Below are 14,671 nucleotides of genomic sequence, written 5' to 3'. Positions count from 1 at the left end.
TCCAGGGCTCCAACGGCTTCTTGTGTTCAAGTGAGCAGCGAAACTGGTCCCCTCTTGCTCTTTGAGCTGAGGTTGCCAGAAGAACAAGAAATGAAATTTAAGTTGGTTTGGGGTGTGCTGCTCATCAGACATAGAAAACAGAATTCTGGTGTCTCACAGAGGCCTTTCAAAATGCACCTCAAGGAACAAAGCATATGCCACCTTCCTCGGCAGATCCCAGAGCCAACATCAACCAGAAAGAGGTAGAGCATAGAATGAATGCTGTTTTGCAACTGGGGAATCTGCCAGACTTTCAAGAGTGTAGCAAGGTTTAAGCAACAAAGTCCCAAGTCATGGAACTTTGACCTTTTCTTCTGCTTCTGCCTCCAGTATCTGAATCCAAGTCCTGTGGATTCTTCCTCATTGCTTCTCATATATAGGTCTGTGTTATCTCCTATCTACATTACTGACAAATTCCCTGGACATTCTCTGTTTCCAGTCTCATGTCCCCATAGTTAATCATAGTGGTGAGGAATCAGATTAATCTTCCCAAGATATCCCATTGGCCATGCTGCTATTCTGTCAAAAAAAAAAACTCATGCTTTTCCATCAGTGGCCATGGAAATTAGACTAGTAGAGTGTGTGTTTGTGTGTATGAACTTTTGGTGGCCCGTTAAAGCAATTGCTCCAAAGAGATTGTGTCAAGTGTAAAACGTCTGTAAGTCTCATATTTTATCAGAATCAGATTAAGTTGGTTAACATTTAAATCCCTAATCTTTGGGTAAAATCCATGTCCCCAGAAACTGTATTGTTTATCCTATACCTGCTCGGACTGATCCCCACTCCCGTCTCCTCTGCCTGAACCAAATGTTTAGACTTAGACTTGGAAACAAATCTGCCTCACGTGATGGCCAAAATGTTAGACAAGTTGACCAATGGAGGCAGTCTTTAATCTCGCCATCTGTCACACTTGATAACTCTTGACCATCCCATACAAACTCACACTCTTGCTTGCTCATTTTATTTCCTTGACTCTACAGTTTTATTACTACCATCCACTTAAAAATAAAAACTATCCTAATTACTAAATAAGATGTCTTTCGTCCTTTGACATTTGTTTTCCTAAGAATATTGGCCAAACCCAAAGTGGTGACCAAACACACTCTTAAGTGAACCAGACTTCATGAATTCCTGAGGCATCTATAGATTATCAGCCAGACAAATGCACCCAAATTCTCAATAATTAACATAGATTCAATTACGAAAACACTGTCCACTCCACACTTTAATTCCCATAAACAATTTGTCACACCTTGTTCCTCCCTCAGTTCTGCCATAGTCCATCTAAAACTTCTAGCATTTTTAAATTTTTCTTTGTCTCCCTCATCAACCAGCTCAACGCTTGGCATATGATAGGTGCTTAATAAAGACATTATGGAATATACTGAATGAGTAATAACTATAGTTATAGTCACACGGAAGCACTCTGAAGGCTATAGAATGATTCAAAATTTGGGTGTGTCAAGATCTACCAATTTTTGGAGTCATGAAATTAGAAATTCTCTCCACAAGGAAATTTTATAGTTCAATGAAAAGGAAGGCTATTGTTGATGGAATCAACAAGAGTCAGGTAGCTAGTGGATGCATGACAAATGTGTCAGATTACTAAAAGCAGAAAGGCACCAAAGAGCTCTTGAAAGATTTTTGTGTAAATAAACGATTGGGGTACACTTTCCTAAATATATGTTCAAGAAGAAAAATGCTAATCTTGACCTTTGTAATCCATCATCCTCACTTCTAAAATATAATTTGCTTTGGGTTTCTATAGGTTTTTTTTCCACTAGTATGGTAATTAAGAATCCTGCCATTTCAATTTCAGAGAAATTTGAATTAAGCATTTTATGAGACCATGTGGGTACAGTTTGAATCTATGAAAGAAGGAAATTGAACATTAAGCATTAACACCTTGCTCTTGCTCTACCACACCTTCCAAGGGCTCGCATACGGAGAACACTTGTGATGGAGTGCCAACTTTTCGTGCCGCTTTGCATAGCCAGCTTACATTTAGGGCTCCTATTAACTTGAAAGAGAGTTCCAGGTGCATTCAAGTTCTGCTGAAGAAATGGAAATTTGGAAGCTTTATTATTAGCTTAGGCCATTTTCAACTCACGTGAGTAAGAGATGGAGAAAAGTTATTAGAATTTATTTTTTCTCCCTTTTTTTAATAGCTGCTGCTCTTAGGTCTGATGTAAAACCACATACAAATATAGATGCTTAGACAAAAGTGTAGGGGCTTTTTCTTTTTCTGTGACAAAACAGTATGGGTCTCCCATTTCTTCATCAACACAGGCTTCAACATGACTTTAAATAAATGTCCATATAGGCATAAAATTTTAGCTTTTGGCTCCCAAATAACAGAAATGTTTCAGCAATAAGGAGTAGAAAAATATTCTAACAAGTAGAAATGGAGCATTTGTTGGAAATCTACAAAAATAGCTCCCAGAAGCCCAGGATAGGATGTGAAAACAAACAGGAAAGTCTCAGGAGCCACACAACTGTTGACCTCTTTGTTCTCTAAATGTGCATTGAGTTCTTTTTTCTCCCTCCACTGGGGAGCTGTTTTCTCAAAAATAATTAAATGTAGCATTAATGTAGCTCATGCCATGGTGTGATGTTCACTAGGTCTCTTAGTCCAAGGGAACAGAAAGATCACTTACTATTCCTTTGCCTCCAATCCAGCCTTAGGCTCTTTTCTATCTTATGCTCTGGGATATATAATGTGATTAGTCAAGTTTGAGTCAAATATCCAGCTCTAGTCAAACATGGGAGAAGCAGGGCCATGTGGAACAAATATGGCTGCAGGAGCTCTTATCTTTCTTCCTGTCTTTTTTTCCTTTAAAGTTTGTGAATGCCTATCCCACCAAGAAATATGTCCTTTGCCTAAACAGGAATGCTGCAGATGTGATCTAAAGTACACTGTGACCCACTGAGGCACCGAAAGGGGCTCCTCCCTCCTCCCAAAGGCCTTTCTTTTCTCCTTTTTTACATCTCCCAGCATCCCTGTGCCTTATCAGACTGTTATCCTCAATCCTTTTCTTGGCTGCTCACCTTCTTATCTCTCCCCTTTCCTTGTCAGGGGAAATAGCATTAGACTAGAGCAGTGATTCTCCAACTTGAGCTGTATCAAGATCCTCTGGAGGGCTGGTTAAAGTGCAGATTTCTGAGCCCCACGCCCGGTTTCTGAGTCAGTAGGTTTGTAGTAAGGACCTGAGAATTTGCATTTCTATCAACTTCTGGATGGCTCTTGTGCTGATGGTCTGGGGACCATACCTAGAGAACTTTTGGACTAGAGAGTAGAAAAGAATTACTGCAATTCAATGTCCTCACTATAGCATCAAGTTCATCATTGAAATGACTTGAGATGGTTGAGAAACTACTGTATTAAAGTCAGTAAATCTAAGACATGTTTCCAGTCCTCAGTGATCTAGCTAGAGAAGTAGGGCATAGCTGTCTTTAGATGGTGGCATAGTTGGGCTATTCTTGTCATTGTCTTGGGAATCGTACTAATATGAGATCACTTCTTTGCTCTCATCTGTAAGCAAGAATGATCACCATCATATCTACTTTGTAGAGCTGTTGGGAAAACTCAAGTAGGCAATACATTTGTAAATTTAAAAGTGCTACAAAATATGAGATATTATGGCTTGTTTTTATTTTTTTAAGAGTCTCCACATTTTTTATTTTTAAATTAACATACAATGAAATTCATCTTTATTTTTGTGTACAGTTCTATGAATTTTAGCACATGTATGGAGTCAGGTAATCACCAGCATTATAAGGATACATGATCATCCCATCATTGCAAACAGCTCCCTTGTGCTAGCTTTTGGAAGTCATATCCTCTCTTTTTCCCTAATCTTTGGCAACCAAAATTGGTTCTCTATTACTATAGTTTTGTCTTTTTGAGACACAAATGAAATCATGCAGTATGTAATCACTTGAGATTGGCTTTCTTCACTCAGCAGAATGTCTTTGAGATTCATCTGAATTGTTGCATATAACAATAGTATGCTTCTTTTTTCGTTGAGAAGCATTCCATTGAATACATATGGCTTGTTTTTATTTTTTATTTTATTTTATTTTTTTGTTTAAAGATTTTATTTATTTACTCATGAGGGATATATAGAGAGAAATAGAGAGAGAGAGAGAGAGAGAGAGAGAGAGGCAGAGACACAGGCAGAGGGAGAAGCAGGCTCCATTCAGGGAGCCCATGTGGGACTCGATTCCAGGTCTCCAGGTTTAGGCCCTGGGCTGAAGGTGGCGCTAAACCGCTGAGCCACCGGGGCTGCCCATATGGCTTGTTTTTAATGTACTTGTAGTGTCCTAGTGTGTGGGCCCCATGAATCTTCCCCCTAAAGATCAGCCCTTAGTTTATCTTCCTGCCTCCCTGGCTATACTTCCTTACAGGAATTTTAGACAATCTATTCACATTTTCCAGAGTTGCTGCGACCTGGATTCTTACTATTTTCACCCCTCTTTCCACTCCTTTAGTCCTCTGAAATCTTGGTCTTGCATGAGTTGTCAATTTTTCTTTTAGACTACTATTCTGTTTTCTCCTTTGAGTTGTCTCGACACAGCAACCAGAACATCTTTCTCTGAAATAAGTGAGGCCATGTTAACCTACTGCTCAAATTCTTTCAAAAGCTCTTCTTTGCTCTTAGATCTATAAGGTCTTGGGTAATTTGGGTCTTGCCTTATTTTTCCAAATTCATTCTAAACCATCTCTTTGCTCCTCATGACCTATATAAGTTTCCCTTCTATTGCCAGAACACAACTGAGCCTTTCTTAGCTCTTTCCTTTACCCGGAAAATTATTTTTCCAACTTTCACCATAGCTAATTTATTCTCTGCCTTTGACACTCAGTTGACTGTTACCTCAGGTGCTTCTTTGTATCATATCTCCATATCCATTTCCTTTATAGCCTCATATAATTTTCTTTTATTTGCTTTCTCTGTTTACTTATTTGCTTTTTAGCTCCCCTGTTAAACTATAAGCAGCCATGAAAGCAGCTACCCATTTGGAAAACTCTTTCAGTGCCCATAGCGGACACTCAGTGCAGAATGAATGAAAGGTTGAGTAATCCTCTCAAAAACTGACATCTAGATAGCCATCTAGATGATCTCCTTGCTCCTGTTTTATTTTTTTCTTCCTCTTCTTTAGGAAAAACAGCCCAACATGGTCAGATGTGCCATTTTTTTAAAGTACTGCTTTTATTGTATTACTTTTCTGTCTAATGAGCCTCTCTCTCTCTCTCTCTCTCAAATAGAATATCAATCTAAACTTGCATGGATTTTTGTTGTATGAAGTGTGACTCTGAAGTTTTAAACTTTTTTACCTGGGGCAGGCCGTATAACCTCTGTAAGCCTAGATTCTTTCTCCACAATGGGTAAAGATTCACAGGTTATAGTGATACTTGAATGAGAGTGACATATGTCAAGTTCTTAACATGCTGCTGCAAGGCACAGGGTGAGAGATAAATGGATATTAGCCACATACCTAGCATATGTATCTGCTCAAAATCAGGTCTTCTTGCCATTCCAGTGTCCGATTACAGTTTCCCCAGATGCACATCACCTCTGCTACACTGGCAGTAGTAACCTTCCTCTTCTGGGATTTTCTAGGTGCTACCATCCTCAAACCACTAACATTTCAAATGCTATCTCTACTCTAAAGCCTACTCTGAGCCCATCGTGATCACCCACTAACTGAAGGGGGACAACAGTTTTGGCCATGGAGAAGGAGAAAGAACTTTAGCAGGCACTGAATTTTTACTTGGTGCTAGGTTCAAGACAAGAAGGTATTTCCATTTATTCTATTTTATGATGCCTCAGTAAATTCTTACAATACTCTGATCTTAGCAGTGTTATTTTCTCTCATTTCTGGATGAGAAAATTGTGTCTCAGGAGAGGAAGGAATTAGCTAAATAAATGGTTCCAGCCAATTTCTAACTTGGTTTTACAATAGATATAAAGAAATCCATCACCTAATTATAAAGTTATTGTAATTAAAAATGAAAGAAAGAAAGAAAGAAAGAAAAGAAAGAAAAGAAAAGAAAAGAAAAGAAAGAAAGAAAGAAAGAAAGGAAAGAAAGAAAGAAAGAAAGAAAGAAAGAAAGAAAGAAAGAAAGAAAAAAAAAGAAAGAGAAAGAAAGAAAGACTAGTCTCCTGGAGAGCCAAAATGCCACACCAAATGCCCAAAAACAAAGAACAATCTGGAGTCAGTTTAGGTCATTAGGCTAGTTGCACACACACACACACACACACACACACACACATACAAATGAGCATATTGGCATCTTGACTGTAGGTGCAGATGCAGCTAACCAAAAATGAAGACAAGAGCACAAGAGTTCTCAAAATTATATTTCTAAGACAAAGTTAGGGCAACAACATGCCAGAGGTAGGAAGCTCAGGCTCCCACACTAGCCTAAGGCAGAAGGATAAAGCAATAGACTGTTTTGGGTGATAATCTCAAAGACTTCAAAACAAAACAAAACAAAAAACAGCCTTGAATTATATCAGTAGATCTCATCCCTGTACATTAGAAATCATGTGAAATCATTAGAAATCATGTGAAAATGCCATTTTCTGAACCCAGCAACAGACACAGAGACTCACTGGACTTAGTCTTGGTTGGGGTCCAAATGTTATAGTTTTAAAGTTCTCTGAGTGATTCTAATGGAAAGCCAGTGAAAACCGGTAGGTTATAGGGAACAGAAGTCCAATGGTTCTCAAAGATTGGTCCTGGAACCAATAGCATCATTAACACCTGTAGACTTGTTAGAAATGCAAATTCCTACCCCCATTCCATGTCTACCAAATCTAGAATCTTTAAGGGGCGGAAGTTTGACAACTGATTTTTTAGCCAGTGGCCATAGTGTTTAATTAAGTTGTTACTGAACTATAATGTATTTTACATTTAATGAAGGTCAGGGCATTTTTCTTCTCCTCACTTCAAAATTTAATGAAATTCTTCATCTGTAAAAAGTTTTAGATAAGACGTGTCTTGGTGGTTCAACTTTACCACTAACATTTAGAATGGAATGACTAACTATTGGGTAAGAGAGTTATTAAATGTCAAGAGAAGACAATGGTTACTGTGATTAAAAGTCAATTATTTTGTCTGTGGAATCCCTCCCTAAAAACTTCATTTCTTAGGGTCTGCAGTAGCTATATGTGGCTTTATCTCTCTCCACTCAACAAGGAGGTTGTAAGGCAACCATGGTTGCTCCTGCATTTGAGATAGTTATACTGTTACTTAAGCCCTTCAGGTTCTCAATACATATAAACCTAATTAAGCAATTTGCATCTGCTTGGGCATCTCTAGAAAACCTCTAGAAGCCTTCAATTACTCTAAAACCTAGAATCAGCTGTTTTAGAAGGATAAATTTCCCGGATAGAATTTTGTGAGTTCTCGTGATCAAATAATTTTGAAGTGTCACATGTGCTGATTTTGATCACCTCTGGGTCTTTTTATTTTCCTGTTCTCAAAGTTTTTAAGAAATGTAAACAATATTTAATGTATATATCTCTGTTTGAAGTGAGTTGAGCACATATAAATGATCATTTTAATGTCTCTTGATGGTTGTGTTTTCACACATAACAACCAATGATTTCTTCCAAATGCTAATGTTTGATGTTTTTTTCCCTGAGACAAACATATCTGAAGTGATTAACTGGTGTCACACAAATTCTATTTTTAAAATGATCTGTATTGTCTTAGATTCTTTAGCAAATACACATATATATATGCAATCCTTATTAATGGTTTCCAGTGGTGAATTTCTTTTAAAAAAAGGCATATCTCTGGGGTCCCTGAGTGGCGCAGTGCATTAAGTGTCTCACTCTTGGTTTTGGTTATGGTCATGATCTTGGATTTGTGGTATGGAACAACGAGTTGGCCTCTACACTTAGTGAGAAGTCTGCTTCTCTCCCTCTCCATCTGTTCCTCCCCCCGCTCATGTATGCTTTCTCTCTCTGTCAAATAAATAAATCTTTATAAAAAAGAGAAAGGCATATCTCTGTGTTCTGCTCTCTCTTCCTTCTCTATAATACTTAGTTTTATTTTCACTTAGAATAGGCATACAATTTTGCTCTTTAATTTGATTTTCCTTTGAGTTAAAATTGGCAATTCTTTTGAGTTCATAATGTGGAATATTAAGATTTTTTGTTTTGCTTCTTACAATTGGAAAGACAATCTTTAAGACTAAAACATATGGAGTAATATAATGTTCTTATGTAAACCACATAAATTTTTTTAATGAAAAGGCAAGATGAAAGAAAAATATTTCATGGAATAAGATAAATTTTGTATCTTATCTATTAACATAAGAAACGATAAAATGTAAACTTAAAATTGGGCCTGGAAATTGATCCAAATGTTGGGAGAGATGGCAAGTCTGAAGCATGGTTGAGTAGATTGGAAATGTAATACGTTCAGGACCGGATAAATGATTGATTAAACTCTTCTTTCTCTTAGATGTCCCTGTTGATGTTTATTATTATATAGAACTAGGTAGGTTGGTCTTTTGGAAAAAAGTGGGACGATGTACGTAAAAATACAGAGACTTTACTGGATACATGTTGGTTACACAATACATTTTTGTTAAATCTGATTTTGATAAACATAATATTTGCATTTGAAAAAACAACTATTATAGATCAATAAGTTACCTTTATGGTGACCTCATTACTTCCCGTATTCATTTCAACAAATCTCTATTAAACGGTTTCTCAGTGGCAAAGTCTGTGCTAACTTCTCAGTTTCTACTCTTAACTAAAGACAGATATGTAAAGCTATAATCTGTCCTTAATTCTTCTTAAGGGCACACCAGACTTCTCATTTCTGTGTGAAGTTCTTCAAATGCCAATATCTAAGAAGCATATTAAAGCCACATTCCTGACAAAAGATGTCAAGGACCAATGCCAATCCTCCACTTTAGTGTACCCCCAAAAAGAGCAGTCAGGAATTTTCATCTAACCCAAGAAACAATTCTCTCAACACCTTTATTGCTATAGATTAAAAAATATGGCCAGCCCATTCTGAAGCTACTATCTATAGCCATAGGAGTGAGCCCAGGCAAAACTAGTAGGAGAACTGCCAGAAAACCCACAGAATGGTGAGAAAAACTAAATTCTTGTCATAAGCCTCCAAGTTTGGGGATTGTTTATGTTACTGCTTTATAACAATATCTACTACCGATAAATCCTCACATTTACTTAAAATTGTCATTGTGAAATCAATCCATCCTGGTATAAACCCCCGTATCTTTTGGACTATAGCTGGAAATCACAATTGCTTCTACAGCACCATTCCTGGCAAGAAAAATGGCTAAGAACCAAGGCTTTTTGGGGGATATGTGTGTGCATGCGCATGCATGAACATGTACGCATGAATGTACACACGTGCATAAATGTGCATGTGAGAGGGAGTGATTATGCCATAAATTAGAGAATCTGAGGGGTATGATGAATGTAGAAAGCCCAGCTGGGTTTTGAGTTGACAATGGTTGTGGTCTACTCATCTTCACTACTGCTTCAGGGTTGAAAGCAGCAAATCATTTCCATATCAAGTTAAGTAGACTCTTTGAGAGAAGCATCCAACATTCCAATCTATGTTGATACTGCCAAGGGTCTCAGCCCTATTATTAAAGGCAGGAACAGTAGGATAGAGGAAGACTTGTAAAGCACGTACCATGGCAGCATTCGGTTTCTGTAAAAGGTGAAGTCCATTTACACTCCTCATTTAGCTGAATGAGAATGAGTCATTTGCTTAATGGATAATTTTAACTTGATTTCCAATAAGTGGATTAAGTAATTGAAGAACTTCAACACCCTGTAGAATATTTGTGGCAGCATTTGGAAAAGAAACCAGAGCCAGGTCTGTCAGCAACTTAAGATGGAAAATTCCTATTAGTCCACCTATCAATAAGGCTTCATTATTAAGCAACAATCTAATGGCTTGGCCTCAGTGCTGACATGTTGCAGGCATTTGCAACGTTACACCAAGGTTGCAGGCTATCCTGATAGGCCTCACGCTGTTAGTCCACTTTGTTAAATAGAAGTTGATTTTATATTTAGCTGTGCATGGAGTGTACAGATGAAACAAATCACTTCTATAAGCTCAACAAGATGAATAGTTGCTGTTGAAAACGAGCAAGGAGCTGGATGCAAGATTAATATGCAGTCCCAAGTTCCACTTCCTACAATTTTTATTGATTGTGTGAAAAAGTACTAAAATTCATGATTTCTTAGGTGAGTTAGATTGAAACTCTTGCATAGCTATAGTAGATGTAATTTCTCTGAAATGTACCATTTGTCTACAAATACAGCTTTTCATTTGGGACCACGTGCAATGAATTCTATGATGAGAGCCAAGCCTTTCTGATGGCACCCTTTGCCACAAGTATACCTGGTTCCCAGGCTGGCTGCTTTCTGCTCTTTGGTCTTTGCCAAATTGCCTCCTTGGGAGGATTTTCTAAATATCCCCTACTGCTGTGGTCCAAATACCAGGACTTATTTGGTCTGTGTGTATGTGTGTGTGCGTGTGTTTTTCCATTTCCATAAACCACAAAAGATTGAATGTTGATGTATCTTAGTGTTTAGATCTTTCTAACATCTGAATGACATTCCAGCTAATTTGACACAGTATTCCATCTTCTTTCAGTAGGCTTGAGGAGGGGAAGAAACTATTAAAGCCTGTCCTTAATTATTTTACTTTTATAGTTGGGATCTACATTTTAATGGAATGAGAGCAAGGTTTAGGTCAATTTGGGCTCAGAGCACATATCCCAGTTCTGTTACTAGTCAGTAATTTTAGAAAATATATTAATACATTTTCAACTAGTGCAATTAGACCTTTTTCTTTCCATTACAACCTATTGCTTTAGTAATTTCTTGAATTCAATTATAATACATCAAAGCTTCACTGTATCCATAAAAGTTCAAATCTGTTAACATATATTGAGCCCCTCAATTCTTCAGACTAATCAAGTCTTGCAGGAAATTTGGGATGTGATTCTATAGAAATGTCTGTTGCCATGTAGTTTGAACCCTGAAGTTCAAACCAACTCTTAGGCTCGAAGTCCAGGTGAAGTATACCCTGACTCAAATTTCAACTTTGCATAACAAGATCTGACTTCCAAAAGTTTGAGATCTAAATGACTGTAGCCATTATATTTCCTATGCTTTAAGTTCACTTATGTCTTACTTCACATATGACAGTATTTTAAAGCCCTCTGATTATATATCACATTTATGTTTTCTCAGATACCTAGATACCAATGGAAATTTCAAAGCAAGTAATAATGAGTTCTGAAATTGAGATAATACTTTGAAATAAGAGGAAAAGAGAGGCTTTTATTTTTTAAAATTTTAAAAAGATTTTATTTATTTATTCACGAGAGACACATAGAGAGAAGCAGAGACACAGGCAGAGGGAGAAGCAGGTTCCCTGCAGGAAGCCGGATGTGGGACTTGATCCCAGGACCCTGGGATCACAACCTGAGCCGAAGGCAGGTGCTCAACCACAGAGCCACCCAGGCATCCCGAGAATTTTTTTTTTTTTTAATCAGTAAATGGTGGGTTGCCTGGGAGGGCTCAGTCTGTTAAGTGTCTGCCTTCTGCTCAGGTCATGATTCCAGCGTCCTGGAATTGAGCCCCACATCAATCTCCCTGCCCAGCCAGGAGTCTGCTTCTCCCTCTCCCTCTGCTCCTCCCCACCACTTGTGTGTACTCTCTCTTTCTCTAAGTAAGTAAATAAAATCCTTAAAAAAATCAAAGAATGGTGCTTTAGCATACTTCCTCATGCCTTGGAAGTATTTGCTGCTTCCTTGGATGTCAGTTGGAGAAGTTATAGGTAGGAGAAACCACTATCAACCCGCAGGAGGGGTAGCAGCTAAAGAGGTTAGCTCCTTAGAGCAGTCCAGCACAGCTACCTAAGAATTTCTAAGCATGGCTGGTCTGCATTTGAAGCTTACTTGCTTTCTTGAATAGAGGATGATTGAACGGAACCCTGAATCTCCTCCAAAGATGGACATCTTCCTCTATTCTAACCATGAGCTGTGTGCATTTGGAACAGAGACTTTTTTGGCAGCATTTCTCATACCAACCTCTGCTCTTCTCTACTTTTCTGGTCTCCACATTACAATTTAAAGAATGTGCCTTATATATTAGCCCTCTCATTTCCAAAAGTATTAAAGCTGATTTTTGGACCTAGGCATAGTAAATGTCTAAATATTTACTTTATTTGGTTGAGTTAATGGTTCCATAATTTCCTACCACTGGATATCACTATTTAAACAATAATAACAGAATAGAATTTCATATGATGATTTTTGATACTGAATGTGTGAACATATTCTAATATACTCCTTATATGAGGACCTAATTGTAGTTCAACTGCATGTTGCTGAAAAATACTGCCTCCCCTCTACCTTATATGTTAAATTATGCATTAAAAATAAATTATATATTGGGGGGATTTTCACTTGTCCACCTGGAGATCTGAAAATCACTGGGCAGAGTACAAATCATGTAAAACATTGCTTATTTCCCATATTGTCTCCTGTAATGTATTACTATGTGGAGTTTTAAATGAGTTGTCCAAGTGGGCCCCAAGTTTATACGGTGAGAAGATGAATCATGTTGGTTTAGGCACACATTTATAGAAATAAAAAGGCACTTGTATGCACATAATAGGTGTGCTTTTGCTGCAGATACATAACACAAATATAAATGCACAAGGAAAATCAGCCCTAAGAGAACACTAATATTCCCCCAAATACATTTACGCGGTAATATTACATTGAAAGCTCTCCACTGGCAATATCTTGTTAATGTCGTTATCAAAAACATGTTACTTTGTTAATCCATTAAACTAAGATTACTGCTTTTAGTTGCTTATATATTTATATGCTTATATTAATGTTATAGCACAATAGAGAACACATTTTAACAGTATGCTGGTGATAGAATATACTTGATTAATCCTGGGCCTATCATACCATTGAAAATATAGGCAAATAGAAAACATTCCCTGGAAAATATTTTCATATGTAAATTCTAAGCTACATCCTATTAAAGAGGAATCTACTGCAAATGGAATTGCTTTCTATCACTCTCCTTCCCACTTTGCTTCTTTCTACAACATTTGGTATTATGGGAACATCACAGAAAATGAAAAATAAATGTGACCACCTGTAAGTCCAACAATGTTACCTTGTAATTATCATGAGGGGGATGTTGGGCAAATCTGTGCCACTCTATCTCAATCTGGGTTGGAGGACTGTGGCACTAAGAAGGTTGATTCAGACCCCATTTAGAATTGCCTGATGACTAATGGCACACACACATACACACACACACAGACACACACACACAGAGGGAGGAAGAGGCCAGTGGAGACAGATCAAGCTTGAGCCCTTCTGCTACATAAAATGAGGAGCCATTTCACAAATAATTGCTTTATTTTAGAAGCTTGTTCTAATTAAACATTAGTCACACACTCTCTCTTGACCTGCTTCCTGTGTTAAAAATCACCATCCTAAAAAGCTTACTTTATGCATTCCATAATTACAAAAAGTTCCCAGAAGAATGCAATATTTTATTGTTGCTTTTGAAAAGGGGGGAAAACCCATATACATATATCTATGTGTGTATATATGAAGATATATGCATACATTTCTATATGCAAAGAGACATGATTGTATTTCATAAATTTTTTGCAAAAAGCATGAGGGAGATGAGAGAATATGGGTGATGCTGGGGGAAGAGAAGCTGGATAAAGGAAAACAATAGGTACAAATTTCTACCAGTTTCCTCAGGCATCCATAGCAGCTGCTTAATGATACATGTATCATTATATCCTGGAGTAGTTGGAGGGCAGAAGCAGACTTGATTACACTACAGACAATTGTTTCACAATAATTCTGGCCCATTTTTCATTAGCTGTCTCCCCTCACAGCAAAACACGGGGTAATTTTTTTAAGGAACAAAACAAAACAAAACACACTTATACTGCAAGAAGGGTGTCCAGCAGTTAAAGATTTTTAATAATTCATCATGCGAAACATTTTAGGCTAAATGCTAAATTTCTCAACTATGACAACAAAGATGAGTGGGGGGAAAAGCAGAGCTTAACTTGATTTTATAAAAACAACAGGATAAAAAATCACATGTTCGCTTTTCATGGTTACACTATCCAGTTTTTTTGTTTTGTTTTGTTTTGTTTTGTTTTGTTTTTAATTACCTCGCTTTGTTTGACAGGCTTTGTCACTAGCAGATGGAGTATAAGGAGTTTGTTTTGGGGAAATTGATTAAGATGAGGATTTCTTTTTTCAAGATACATAGAAATCTATCCCCTGGTCATCACTTAAGGATTTTCACCTATCAACTGACTGGATCCAGTCTAAGCCCCCTTTTAAGTTTTCTTTCTAAGGAAGACAGAGAATTTCAGTCACTCTGCATGTCTTTCAAAGAGTAGCATTAGATACATTAGGACTTTATTTTTCCTTCAGATGATAATGGTAACTATTGGTTGAAGGGAGCTGTGTCTCAAGCAACTCTTCAGAGTACTTGATAAATATTAGTTTATCTAATCACCAAAACCACCCTATGAGGAAGGAACCCTTGTT

At 37.4% G+C, this 14,671-nt stretch overlaps 1 long non-coding RNA gene across 6 annotated transcripts in view; it reads left to right on the top strand.

Moving 5' to 3' along the window:
* The first annotated feature begins 3 nt into the window (after window positions 1-3).
* Window positions 4-14,671, top strand: part of LOC144306605 (uncharacterized) — a 48,172-nt gene continuing 33,504 nt past the window's right edge. For 4 of the 6 annotated variants that reach the window (XR_013373693.1, XR_013373691.1, XR_013373692.1 and 1 more), the window contains exons 1-3: window positions 4-242; window positions 1,974-2,149; window positions 5,661-5,836. This is a non-coding gene — a long non-coding RNA (uncharacterized LOC144306605). Of the gene's footprint in view, window positions 420-1,973; window positions 2,150-5,660; window positions 5,837-14,671 lie in introns of all 6 variants that reach the window. The other 2 variants (XR_013373690.1, XR_013373689.1) reach the window with 2 other exon arrangements.

Source organism: Canis aureus, chromosome 37, assembly GCF_053574225.1.
Source record: "Canis aureus isolate CA01 chromosome 37, VMU_Caureus_v.1.0, whole genome shotgun sequence".
Taxonomy (NCBI): Eukaryota; Metazoa; Chordata; class Mammalia; order Carnivora; family Canidae; genus Canis; species Canis aureus.
This window is presented reverse-complemented; position numbering and strand designations above follow the sequence as displayed.